This window comes from Galleria mellonella, unplaced genomic scaffold (assembly GCF_026898425.1).
Source record: "Galleria mellonella isolate WM207_F2 unplaced genomic scaffold, CSIRO_AGI_GalMel_v1 utg21, whole genome shotgun sequence".
Taxonomy (NCBI): Eukaryota; Metazoa; Arthropoda; class Insecta; order Lepidoptera; family Pyralidae; genus Galleria; species Galleria mellonella.
Window position 1 is genome coordinate 1,665,889 of NW_026442037.1, and position 12,556 is coordinate 1,678,444.

Sequence of the window (12,556 nt, forward strand, 5' to 3'; positions counted from 1 at the left end):
GTAATTTTTGTTTCCATTACGGAATATTTTGGTTTATAAATATTAAGGGACGTAGTATGTGGATATATGTGTTTTATATTTCTTTAGTATTTACTACCTATATCGCGTGGTTTTGTCCACGTGAATTGGTAAATCACTTGTATATAGAATATGGCCTATACGAATATTAAATTTTACCCAAATTAAATCAGTCGTTAAGTTACATTGTAACAAATATTTAAATATAGAAATTTTTATGTTTTTTTTTTTATTTATTAGTAAGATAAAGTGTTGCTATCATAAAGCAGTTGTGTTGGCATGGTTGTGTTTCAGTTTGAAGGGTGGGATATGGCATGAATTTACAAGGTACAGAGGTTTAACACCTGAGTTCTCTGTTATATCCATGGTACTGCTCATGTCTACAGGCGACGGTTACCACTTTCCATTAAGTGGGCCGTCAGCTTATTTGCCATTCTAAGTTGTATAAAAAAAAAATAACATCACTAACAAAAAACGCATACCTACCTGTATTTAACTTGGAGACATAATATTCCATAAATTTACTATTGATTAAAAACTTACTTGAAACTACTAACTAATATTCGTATGTACAGTATATGCCTATCGTGTCAGTGACAAGATAGTTCAAATAATTATAATTATCTATCTTGCTCCTTACTATTGGTCTACGCCAATTGCCTTTTGCTTTAATTACGCATTGTTTTGTGGAGAACAACAAATTAATTCCATTTTGTTGGAGTTTTACAATATCTTTTATGTCTATCACCGGTGATTTTTACTTTCATTAGACTGTCCTTCATCTAGTTTTCCATTCTTAGTAATAGATATGATCAAAATGTAATCATTCATCATCAATATAAAACACTTTACGTAAAAAAAATACTTACCTACAAAGTTTAAAAAAAATAAATTGTACATATTTCTAACTGCCAGTAACTAACGATTCTAAATTTAAAATTTGTTTCTCAATACAGCTTATAATAATAAAAATATAACCAAGTTTTGTTGAAATTATCACAAAATGAATTGATTTTTATTACTATTCGCCATTATTAAACTTATGGACTATTCAATTTGCATTTTCATTAAATTCCATTAAAACAAACTATTTTATAAAATATCAATTACATAGTCGTCGAGTCCATGGTTCTGCATCACTAGATTGTAAACAACCTTGTATATTGGGGCATGGATAAACGGCGGGTCCGCGGCGTCTAGCTGCCATTAAAAACTTATTAAACATCATCTCGAGCAATTACCCCATCCTCCGGGACACCCCTGGGATGCTGCCGCCCCCGGCCTAGTGAAACTCCCGGGAAAATAGCTTGAAAGGATGGATGTCATTGGATGAATGCTATGAGCCAACGTTTGGCATCAAAAAAGTAATTAAATTTTAGATTGCGTTTGAGTTCATACTCGAAACTTTTTAGTATCAACAGAGAACTGTACGCTAACCGATTTCTTTTGGTGCATTTAAAAAAAATGAGCATTATTATTGTCGTTATTGAATATATTTGTTAAAAAAAACTATAATATAAAAATTTTAATCAATTGAGAATAGGGATGACATACGTGTGATATTACCAATAGTAATATTACCAATAGTTTCCTCATTTGTTATTTGAAATAAGCAATTAAGTCAAAAATTAAGTAGATATATAAAATTAGGATTATTTTTACAAATATAATATTTAAAATATCAAATTGCTTCTCTTGAGACCTCAACGGCTTGACTAATCTAATATAGTTATATATAGTTATAATATAGTTATCAAATTTAGTATACCCCTATTGTTTAGGATTAAAAAGGTCATACGCTACTTTTTATCCCGGTTAATTAACATAGCCTAGTCTCGCGGACGAAGCCGTGGGAAAAAACTAGATAGATTATAAAGTTGCTTCGGGAACTTTGTTATTTAAGTCTCACTATACCCTACCTCTCTTAAATATTCATTAACTAATAGAAAGTTATGAACTTACTAGCTGAAACGTTGTTCTGTCTAAATTTCATGTTTTTTTTTTCTTTTCTTTAAAACCTGAATGGAACTTTTGAAAATACTTAAAAAAAATTGCCACATTAGACCACTATCATACAATGATAAATAATTTTTATTTATTAATTTATTATAAATAACGATTATTTATTAATATTCATAAAAATTTATTTTTAGGATAATGGTGGAATGGTAATCCTCTCTGTGCTAATAATGGTTAAAAATGAAAGTTTTATAAACGATTTAGGAAGATGGATAGTTTGCGCTGATATACAATACGAAGAAAAGGTCAGGTCAGTTAACCCATCGGTGCGAATGTCTGTCTCCATCTTGAGGGATATCCTTTGATCTGTACTTTATGCTACTAAACTCGCTTAAATTTTCAATTTTGCATATTTTTATATTCTTGGTGCAATAAAAAAGAAAATAAAGGTTAAATAAATAAATGAGAGTAACAGTGTTTAAAAAATTTGCCTGGTTATCTAAACGTTTGTTCCAGCATTAGGTACACAAAAACTGCTGCACCAAATTAAATGCGTTTTACACAGTTTTTGTTCATAGTTAAATTCATCAAGATCTAGCTTAAAATCTGGTGTATGTTTTATCTTGATACGCCATCTAGAAATAGTCTATTTCATCGTTTTTTCTACATCTGAAATCCATACGTACGAAGTAGCGAGTAAAAAGTATCACACTGTTATAGTTTATTAAAAAATTATAACAAAATATATAGTTAATATATATTAGTATTTCTACAATAATCTATCTAAATATATATATGTAAAAAGCGGAGATTCGAACGTGACAAAGCCATGGAACCCCGTAAACCCGTACTCTAAGCAGTGTTGCTAGATGCAATTTTTAATTTCTCTCCAAATATCAAATAGGTATTTTTTTTTTCTTCCAAACTGATATGATTATACTTTTACAAAAACATAAATCGTAAATAAATTTCTTTCTAATTTAACCAATTTCCGCTTTTTACGAAATACTTACTACGCAAGTGTTAATCCTCTTCACGATAGCCTAACTGACATCTTCATCTTCATCTTCACCTATCATCCCTCATTGGTGCCCGCCAGTACATAGCATTAGCACGGACGGAATTACCATATCATTATTATCCACTGAAAAAAAAACCTTTACTATTATTTTATATTATTTACTATCATTCTGTATGAACCTTCTTTATAAGAATAACAATGTTTGTTGGATAAACTGTTATTATTATTACCTAAAATTGCGAATAAGATATCCAAATCTGGCAACACTGACTCCAGGATTACCTTGGCGACAGACGCGGCGATGCGGTGAGGCATCATTTATCGGACCGGACGCGTCGGATACGGTGCACGGACCACGGTAAACATAAACGGAAGCCAGCACGTCGCGACGTCCGCGTCGCCGCCGTGAGTTTGCCAATAAATATTTGGGAATTTATTTAATACTAACACATTTTACGTACATTCATCAATAAGGTAAACTATTTAGTATGTTTTTTTTTTTTATACCACTAAAATGGCAAACAAACATATAGCCTATCTAATGGTAAGTGGTCACTGTAACCTATGGACATTTGATTTGAAAACATTTGTATACCGCATGCTTAAAAAAATAATAGCTCATAACTTTGGCCTGGCACTTGCCATGCAAAAATTAGGACTCCTACTTCCTTAAGCTAGAACCTAAGGAAGTAGGAATCCTAATTTTTGCATGGCAAGGTATTAGAATACCTAATAAGGCCCAAGGAAACAGGAGTGCTTTTCGGAAAAATTATAAATCAGAAGATCGAGTTAAATCAGATATTTTTTTATTTTTTAATTAGGAAAACGATCGTTAGTAATAGGAATTAACGGTTATTTTGCAAGCAATACATCCTACCAAGGTTCACTCTGGAAACCATGCTGGTCAATTTCAAATGACATATAACTTACTGACCTATTTTCATCAGGACCCTTTACTAATGCCCCGCCAACGTATACCCATAGCGCTGGCAGGGTTACCATTCCATTTTCATCCATTAAAAAAAAAATTTCCTATTACCGCGATGTTATGTCCATGTATGTCATCAATGTATATCAAGATTTTTCCAAAAGACTACAGCATGGAGTTTTTCAAAAAAGGGGTAAAGAGGTTTCTTTTGGGTCAGCAACGCGCGCGTAACGCCCCTGGTATTGCAGGCGATCATACGCTACGGTAACCGCTTACCATCAGTGAGCAGTATGCATGTTCCGACGTAAGTGGTCCAAAAAAAAAACGCGAATAATAAAATATCACTGGACATATAACAGAGCGCCACCTAGTCCCAAACTAAGCAGAGCTTATACTATGGGTACTAGACAACTGATTCATTTCAGCCATGAATTGTCCACTGTTAAACAAAAACCTTTCTTATAAGGGGAGTTTTGCCAGTAGTTGCCACACTTGACAGGCAGGTTGGCAATCGCAGTTAGGTTTTTAGAGATGTTTTAAGAGGGACGCTGCTGTCTATACCTCTATGTAGTGGGAGAAGCTCACGTATCTAATAGCGGAAGCTCTCCCTCCCGCGACATCAGCGCAAACACATAATTGAGCAATTAGCGATCATCACCGCACATGTTAGCACATCATACCACCGCGAACCAATGAAAATAGAAAAAAAAATGTAATCTAATCTCACACAATACAAGTGTATGTATTTTGTGGGAATCGAACCAGCGACCGTACAAATTCTTATATATACATACTTACAGTACATGTATACTAACATGACACTATTAAATGTTGCAGTAAAATAAATGGAAAGATTCAGGGCTGCGTAGTATGTAATTTGTCAATATTGTTATAACAACTGGATTCGCTTGAATCATACAGACTCAAAAGAGTGGGCGGTGCACGCAGATGCCCAAATAAATGTTGCAAATCACTAGTTTGATGTAATTACTGGCATTCATAAAATTTTATTTCTTCTTATCTGATTTTTATATTTTCATAAAATGTGATTACATCAAATTATATATTTTTATTTATGTAGAAGACAATTGTTGGTATGAACTCTAAAGTTTTAATCTGTAAATAAATTTATTCACCCATGTACTTCGTAAAAAAAAATTAACCACGTTAGTTTCCAAGAAAAACCCCATAGATGTTAGAATCTATTAATGACAATGGGGTTTGTTACTACACCATTACTAACAATCCCCTTTCCCCCTTTTACGCTGGCCATAATTTTTTAATGTTTCCAAAGGCTTTTTAAAAGGACGTTTAGAACTTTATTTTTTTTTTGTGTAGCAATAAATTTTCACAATTTTATAATTTTTTAATTGATTTGTTCTAAAAATATTTTTTCAGAACATTTCATTACATTTTCAGAAGAAAATAAATATAAATAAAAATAATGTTATCACATTTGCATAAGTTCCGTTTTAAAATTAAAACCCAATAAATTAAAACAAATGCCCTCTACTCATTTTCTAAAATATATGTTCTTGGAAAAGATTACAAAATTTATGCTTCAATAATATTCACAAATCGGGGGGAAAGGGATTGTTAGCAATGGAGTTTGACAGCCTTATTGTTAGCAATATACCCTATTAGGTCGACTTCCACGATCCTTCACTGGTGCCCCGTCGGTGTATACCGATAACGCGGGTGAGGTTACCATTCCATTATCACACATTAAAAAAAAAATCACAAATCTATTACTATTTTTTATAATATACGGGAATGGATTTAGAATTAGGACGGATCAAGGCATGGCCTTGTGGCGCAATGGATAACGCGCCTGACTACGGATCAGGAGATTCCAGGTTCGACTCCTGGCAGGCTCGCTAAAATAATACTTTTTTAAATGTTTTTTTCTCAAGATATCTTTAGTTTAGTTGGTTACTTTTGATGCAATTATAAGTTGAAAAACTCAAATTACAAAAATATTATTTTCACTCGTATTGATCTGTTACAGAATTTTCCTAGAATAGACATTAGAAACGATAATTTTGACAGTTTTTGTATTCTTTAAATCGATATACGAACAAATTAAGATCCTGCCTCTTTTTTAAAGTTGGGTAAAAATAAAAGAGCTATTTTCTTTAAAGTCACCAACTCTTGAAGTTGATAACAAAAAATTCTTATCAAATTCATCATGGTGGGCCAACTAACCTGCATTCATTCCCACCTATCATCTCCCACTGGTGCCTCGTCGGTGTATACCAATAGCGCGGGCGGGATTACCAATCCATTTTCACCCATAAAAAAATAAAAAAAAAAAACAGAATACGGTAACATAAGTAGGTAATATCATAGTATTGCTAATTTAGACCAAAGATAATACTAACAGCCAACACATTATAAATATACTTAGTACCGTGTACAGGACTTTCCGTGCGCCCCACCAAAGTTTCTAGCCACATTAAAACTTCGCCCTGCGCGGCGAATCTTTCACACCGGCTCATGTATCTACGAGTGGAATTAATTATCTATCTAAGACCCTACCTGACTTGTTAATGTAATACATACTCGTACCTACTTCAAGGAGATGAACAGATACTTACCTGGAATATCGGTTTTGTTTATACTTACAGTGGAAACTTTAGACGGTTGCGTGAGTTTACAGTGAATTGTTATGCCACATGCCATATATTAATTATACCACATGTGCATAAGGATCTTATGTTCATCGTTATTATAGGGGATAATTTTTAATTTGTTTTATAAATCAAAATAATTATTATTTGCTATGGACATTGTATGGAGGATACTGTGTATCAGGGGATGAATAAAAGTATATATATATAATTCAAAATATTTCTATTTTTAATTTCTAAAATAAAATAATTTAGTATCCTGCTCTGAGTGCAATAATGAAATAAATATAGTCAACAAATTAGTTATCACAATTTAAATATAAAAAAATACCAAATACCTAATACAAATAATATAACAATTAATTCACAATTTCCATAAGACTTTCAAAGGTTGACTGGAAGAAATCCCTTTTATAATTTACTACCAGATAAGTCCGCCATTCATTTCTTAACTCTGTATCTTATAATTTGAAATTTAACTGTACTATAAAGTATTACGTGTATAAACGAACAAATTAACAATATTTCTTTTGTATTACCTATTTTTTGTACCAAATAATAAAAGAAAAAAAAATTGTGTAAAGATTATCGAGTTAACATATTAATAATAAGACTAAAAACAAGTATAATTAATTTAGTATATTCTTTCGTAACTAATATTTTATATTATTTCGTAAATATTTTTTTCTATAAATATTTAAGAATAAGATTGAAAAATAATGATGATAAAAGAACAAACTGTAAACTGTAACTAAATATTTATCCATTCATAATATATAAAAACTATTTATTTATATATAGCCTAATGGTATATTCAATTTATATATGAACAAACAAAACATTTTCCTTTAATAACTTCGTATGATAAAGAATCCCACTGTTGGAAAAAGGCCTCCGCCATTTTCTTCCATTCGTGTTTATTGGTGGTTAACCTGTTTCAGGTTTTTCCTTTACATCATCATCATCATATCAGCCTTTAACTGTCCACTGCTCATAACATACATATCAACATACTCCCTCTTGGAGTATTACTAATAGAAGCCACGCTTGTCAGGCCGATTGGCAGTTAGTCTTTAGAGATGGTTTAAGAGGGACGCTGTTGCCTATCTCTCGCCCTCTTTTAATTGCCTCTTGCGACTCCCATGGGAAAGGAAGAAGTGGTCTATACTATGCCGGCACCACACGGCAATTTCCTTTTTCTTACTTTTCCTCTATTATTCATTTTGATATATTTGTTGACACCTCCCACTTAAATTTAAATTTATTTAATAATCTAATAAATTTAAAACTACTTTATCGGAATAATAGTTTGAGATGGTTGTCTGTTTATTTAAAATATGTTGTTGTTATTATTATGTGAGTATATTTTGTATTACATAAATTCATATGCACATTTACGTCACAGTTTTTCTCTGTATTTGCAATGGAGCGTTCCTAGACTTCTGGGTAATAATCTCCATTCTTCTTTTGTTATTTGTATTAAAACAACTACAAGTAAGTAAGTAAGCTATAATTAGAAATATAGGTATACGTGGAAAGAAGTTTCTAAATTTATAATTCACTCATATTTTTAGGTTTAATGAATACTGTTTGTTTTCCAAAGAAATTCTAATTAAAGATTGTGTCCTATAAAAAAAGACTTCATTTGTAACAAAACCAGTTATTTTGATCTAAAAACTAAACTACTTAGTCGATTTTAATAAATTTTTTATAAGTTCAGATAAAAAAAAATTCTATATCAATTTAGAACTGACGGAGTTATGAGGTAACGAATATAAAAAAAAAACAACGGAAATGAGAACCTCCTTATTTTTGGAGTCGCTTGAAAATTAATAAAACACACTCAAACGAGAAAAGAACATTAATTAAAATAATAGAGAATAGAAGAGGCAAAATGCCACCTTATACGACATGACGATTTTTTTAAGAGCATAGTAGAGGGAAAAATAGAGGGCAAAAGAGAAAGAAGAAGACCGAGGAATAACTACATGAGACAGATAAAAAAAACACTAGGTGTCATATCGTATAGGGAGATGGTCTGGAATAGAGCTGGCTGGAAGAAGATGCATGAATTAGTTGCACCGGCAAGAGGAGACTCTTAAATGAAAAAAAAAAACTCAAGAAGTTATGTCTATAAAAACCTTGATCATTTAGATTGAATTAATAATTATAAGCATAGTGTAAAAGCCATAAATGTACACAACAACCCTTATATCTTTTTATTAACATACGTATTTACTATTTAGTTTGTAAAAAACACGTTCGCTCCCCATCAGCCATGGTTATTTATTTATCTTAATGAACAACGACTGGATACAGCGTCCGTAGCCTGAATACAATTTGGATTCGAACTGCGCGCTGACAGCAAACTTTTTACAATTTCACACGCTGTTTTTTACAATTTCAACTTCTATTAGTAATAAATACGTTTTTGAAGAAGTATCAATACCAATAAATTATAGAAATAAGTATAATATAATAAAAAAAATATTACAGTTATTAATTTTTAATTTACAGTGCAAAAAGTTTCGACTTATTCCAAGATATAAAACATGACATTTTCTTAACTTGGGCTACTTTTTTATACCACGAAGGTGGCAAATACTAAATTTAAAAATGTAAAATACCCCCTGTCTGATGATAAACGGTCACTGAAGTCTATGGACTCCTGCAACACTAGGAGTGTCACGTGCACCTTGCAGACCCTGAAAAAAACCCTAATACACCCCTTTAAAGAACCCCATATTATATTTTCTAGAGAATAAATACCTCGTTAAAATACCTATTATTTTTTTGTTATTTCTACCTACATAGTTCTTTCTTCTTTTTGCTATTGTTGAAGGTCACTGCATAAGGCGTTCTTAAAGGAGGGTCGCGTGAGCTGCGTCTGTCTCATAATTGTTTAGTGCCTACTTCAGGTTTCGAGAGGAGCTTTAAATTTAATTATTCGCAAAACATCTGTAAGTACATATGCATTTTTTTAGGGACTAGCCAGTGACTCAGTTTTAAGATCAGCCCATCACAGATAAATTTGTAAAAAATCTATTAGGACCATGCCATACATATGCGAAGATGCTGGCTCTTCATTTGTGACCACGTTGGGGAGTATGATGGATTTCCCAGTTTTATGATGAATATTAAATAAATAATTGTCTTTTAATAGTAAATTGCTTCAGTATATTTGATAGAAAATTATTCAACGAAAAAACAAAAGAAGAACAGTGGCTCATAAAATAAAAAGAATATAGGCATATAATAAGAATATAGGAATATTTAAAAATAAAGGCTATTAAGATAAGCCAAAAAGGTCGGAAATTCAAAGAAAAGTCAATTATAAAAATTACGGTCATATTTGCTGACTGTATGTTTACTTTTACTGCCTCTACACATCCAGTACTTATATATTTTCCAACATAAGACAAAGCTTCGCGTCTTACTTCAAGGAGCAGGGAATCAATTAAAACTATAGTGAAGTTATAAGACATCCCCCTCTACTCTGACACCCCAAAAACTTACCGAGTCACTCGCACATTTCGTAGACGAATCCTATTTTACTTTGCCAGTATATTATTTGGTACTTGCTGTATCTATCTATATAAACTTAATACAAAATGTATACCTACTTTAATTTTAATAAAAGGTTTTAGTATGAATAATAAATATTTAAAATTCCGCTCCAAATAATTAAATAAAAAAGTGACTTTTTTTATACAACTTAGAATGGCAAACAAGCTGACGGTCCACCTGATGGAAAGTGGTAACCGTCGCCTATACACATGAGCAGTACCATGGACATAACGGAGTATACTGTTTCACCCATGATACCCCCCATGCGTTGCCAATCCTGAGGACTCAGGTGTTATTCCTCTGTACCCAGTAAATTCACGCCATATCCCACCCTTCAAACCGAAACACAGCTATGCAAACACAACTGCTTCACGGTTGAAACACGAATGGGACAAAGGTACCCAAGCAATTGACTTTTGTACAAAGTCTCCCTCTGGTATATTTGTCATATTTGTTAAAAAAAATTAACGGAAGTTAGTGTTTTTATGCTACTTGGAAAGATAAAAAGCTGATGGCCTGTCTGATGGTTAATATGTATGAACAGTGCCATAGATATTACAGAATGCAGGGTTACACCTATGGTATACCTCATGTGATGCCATTCTAGAAAATGAGTTAAAATAGACTTAAAGAGCATCTTCTATCCTTATGAATATATATTTATTTATTTGTGTGTGTAGTTATATGTATATTTATATATGTGTATGTATGTATAAGTATATATTTATATCTATGTATATATGTATGTGTGTATATATACAATTAAATATGATATAATTAGTTATGTATAAACTAAGTTTGTCTAATTCTTCTTGTTTGAAAATCGCTCTACCCGCTAACATTGATGCACCTTTCCACTTTGAGTTTGCTGGAAGAAAGCTCTTTCAGAGTCAAGCTCGCCTTTTTACATATGCTTATCTGTGTCATATTTAAGTATTACTAATATGTACAATAAAGGATAAATAAAACAAATAAATGAATAAATCGGTTTTTCTCAAATTTTGTCAGTTAAAAATAAAACTAAACTAAAAAGATAATAGAGTATATGTAAAAGAGTATTCTGAGTAAATGGCTAACTAACACATTTATCAACACACAGCCGAAACCGCTGAATCTAGAATCTTGAAATTTTGTAAATATGTAGGTTATTATAAAGCGTAGGTGAACAATAAAGAAGAAAGTTTGACAATTGAACCCCGATAGTGGTAAGTTTAACAAAATCCACGCATATGAAGCAGCGGATAAAAGCTAGTATTATTGTGTGTGTACCGTGTGGTACCGACACAGAATAAGCCACCCCTGCCTTTCCCGTGGGTATCGTAAGAGGCGATTAAGGGAGGTAGAGAGATGGACAGCAGCGTCCCTTTTAAAACATCTCTAAGTCCTAACTGCGTTTGCCAATCCACCTTACCAAAGGGAGACTTTGTACAAAAGTCGTTTGCTTGGGTACCTCTGTCCCATTCGTGTTTCTACCGTGAAGCAGTTGTGTTTGCATGGTTGTGTTTCGGTTTGAAAAGTGGTATATGGCGTGAATTTACAGGGTACAGAGGAATAACACCTGAGTCCTCAGGAATGGCAACGCATGGGGGGTATCATGGGCGAAACAGTATGTGTGTGTACTGTTATGTCCATGATACTGCTCATGTCTATAGGCGACGGTTACCACTTTCCATCAGGTGGGCCGTCAGCTTGTTTGCCATTCTAAGTCGTATAAAAAAAAACCTGCTAAGTAGCACCTACTGCCAGTAGGTACCCCTCTAGGGAACAACTTACGAGTATGTTCAGCAGTGGACTAAAAGCTGATATGACGAAAAAAAAAACATCTAAACATCGGAACATCTTTATAAACTCTCATATTCAATACATTAGTAAAAATAAAAGAATTAAAAATACAAATTGAATCACAAGCGCATTAAAACATTCGGTGAGCGAACTCGATACCTTTAATGATATTCATAACCACCGCGCAGGGTTGCCACAGAAGGGTTGCTAGATGCGATCTTTCAAATATTAATAACGCACTTGCCCCACTTATTATTCAAATATCAAGTGGATTAATATCTCTATATCTATCTAAATGGCGATCTGTTTTGTCTCTCTTTGTAATAAACCGCATAATAAAAACTATTTTGTAATACTACAGTGCATTTTTTATTGTTTAATATAATATTTTTTGTTATCGATGACTGATTTTTTTTTTTTGTTTAAAACAGTTACGTAAGAGCTTATTATTAGAATGAACGTCTCCTTGTCGTCATTTTATTACCCGACATTCGATTATTAAGATTTTTTTTATGCAACTTAGATTGGCAAACAAACTGGCGGCCCACCTGATGGAAAATGGTAACGGTCGCCTATAGACATGAGCAGTACAATGGACATAAAAAAGTATACTGTTTCGCCCATGATACCTGTCATGCGTTGCCATTCCTG

At 32.5% G+C, this 12,556-nt stretch overlaps 1 non-coding gene across 1 annotated transcript; it reads left to right on the forward strand.

Moving 5' to 3' along the window:
* The first annotated feature begins 5,730 nt into the window (after window positions 1-5,730).
* Window positions 5,731-5,803, forward strand: Trnar-acg (transfer RNA arginine (anticodon ACG)). Its single transcript has one exon. It is a non-coding gene; the product is annotated as a tRNA-Arg (tRNA).
* The last annotated feature ends 6,753 nt before the right edge of the window (window positions 5,804-12,556 follow it).